The sequence below is a fragment of the Oncorhynchus keta genome, chromosome 25 (genome assembly GCF_023373465.1).
Source record: "Oncorhynchus keta strain PuntledgeMale-10-30-2019 chromosome 25, Oket_V2, whole genome shotgun sequence".
NCBI lineage: Eukaryota > Metazoa > Chordata > Actinopteri > Salmoniformes > Salmonidae > Oncorhynchus > Oncorhynchus keta.
In genome coordinates, this window is record NC_068445.1 from 50,260,460 (window position 1) to 50,262,518 (window position 2,059).

Below are 2,059 nucleotides of genomic sequence, written 5' to 3' on the forward strand. Positions count from 1 at the left end.
AGTGTCACAATGCTGGTTGCTCCTGCCAGGCTGTAGTATCACAATGCTGGTTGCTCCTGCCAGGCTGTAGTGTCACAATGCTGGTTGCTCCTGCCAGGCTGTAGTGTCACAATGCTGGGTGTTCCTGCCAGGCTGTAGAGTATCACAATGCTGGGTGCTCCTGCCAGGCTGTAGAGTGTCACAATGCTGGTTGCTCCTGCCAGGCTGTAGTATCACAATGCTGGTTGCTCCTGCCAGGCTGTAGTATCACAATGCTGGGTGTTCCTGCCAGGCTGTAGAGTATCACAATGCTGGTTGCTCCTGCCAGGCTGTAGTATCACAATGCTGGGTGCTCCTGCCAGGCTGTAGAGTGTCACAATGCTGGGTGCTCCTGCCAGGCTGTAGAGTGTCACAATGGCTATAGCCTTGGAATAATAATATAACCTGACTGGCTATAGCCTTGGAATAATAATATAACCTGACTGGCTATAGCCTTGGAATAATAATAATATAACCTGACTGGCTATAGCCTTGGAATACTAATAATGTATGGGACTGTAGGTGGAGGTAAAGAGGTATGTGACTGTAGGTGGAGGTATAGAGGTATGTGACTGTAGGTGGAGGTATGTGACTGTAGGTAGAGGTATGTGACTGTAGGTGGAGGTAGAGAGGTATGTGACTGTAGGTGGAGGTAAAGAGGTATGTGACTGTAGGTGGAGGTATAGAGGTATGTGACTGTAGGTGGAGGTATAGAGGTATGTGACTGTAGGTGGAGGTATAGAGGTATGTGACTGTAGGTGGAGGTAAAGAGGTATGTGACTGTAGGTGGAGGTATAGAGGTATGTGACTGTAGGTAGAGGTATAGAGGTATGGGACTGTAGGTGGAGGTAGAGAGGTATGTGACTGTAGGTGGAGGTAAAGAGGTATGTGACTGTAGGTGGAGGTATAGAGGTATGTGACTGTAGGTGGAGGTAGAGAGGTATGTGACTGTAGGTGGAGGTATAGAGGTATGGGACTGTAGGTGGAGGTATAGAGGTATGGGACTGTAGGTGGAGGTAAAGAGGTATGTGACTGTAGGTGGAGGTATAGAGGTATGGGACTGTAGGTGGAGGTATAGAGGTATGGGACTGTAGGTGGAGGTAAAGAGGTATGTGACTGTAGGTGGAGGTATGTGACTGTAGGTAGAGGTATAGAGGTATGGGACTGTAGGTGGAGGTATAGAGGTATGGGACTGTAGGTGGAGGTATAGAGGTATGTGACTGTAGGTGGAGGTAAAGAGGTATGTGACTGTAGGTAGAGGTAGTATGTGACTGTAGGTAGAGGTAGTATGTGACTGTAGGTAGAGGTAGTATGTGACTGTAGGTGGAGGTATAGAGGTATGTGACTGTAGGTGGAGGTAAAGCTGTATGTGACTGTAGGTGGAGGTATAGAGGTATGGGACTGTAGGTGGAGGTATAGAGGTATGTGACTGTAGGTGGAGGTAAAGAGGTATGTGACTGTAGGTAGAGGTATAGAGGTATGGGACTGTAGGTGGAGGTATAGAGGTATGTGACTGTAGGTGGAGGTAAAGAGGTATGTGACTGTAGGTAGAGGTATAGAGGTATGGGACTGTAGGTAGAGGTAGTATGTGACTGTAGGTAGAGGTAGTATGTGACTGTAGGTAGAGGTAGTATGTGACTGTAGGTAGAGGTAGTATGTGACTGTAGATAGAGGTAGTATGTGACTGTAGGTAGAGGTAGTATGTGACTGTAGGTAGAGGTAGTATGTGACTGTAGGTAGAGGTAGTATGTGACTGTAGGTAGAGGTAGTATGTGACTGTAGGTAGAGGTAGTATGTGACTGTAGGTAGAGGTAGTATGTGACTGTAGGTAGAGGTAGTATGTGACTGTAGGTAGAGGTAGTATGTGACTGTAGGTGGAGGTAGTATGTGACTGTAGGTAGAGGTAGTATGTGACTGTAGGTAGAGGTAGTATGTGACTGTAGGTAGAGGTAGTATGTGACTGTAGGTAGAGGTAGTATGTGACTGTAGGTAGAGGTAGTATGTGACTGTAGGTAGAGGTAGTATGTGACTGTAGGTAGAG

General features: G+C 47.0%; 1 long non-coding RNA gene across 1 annotated transcript; it reads left to right on the forward strand.

The window, feature by feature from the left end:
• The first annotated feature begins 515 nt into the window (after positions 1-515).
• Positions 516-1,528, forward strand: LOC127911957 (uncharacterized). Its single transcript, XR_008079869.1, has 4 exons — positions 516-916; positions 1,029-1,126; positions 1,175-1,222; positions 1,412-1,528. It is a non-coding gene; the product is annotated as an uncharacterized LOC127911957 (long non-coding RNA).
• Positions 1,529-2,059: the final 531 nt, after the last annotated feature.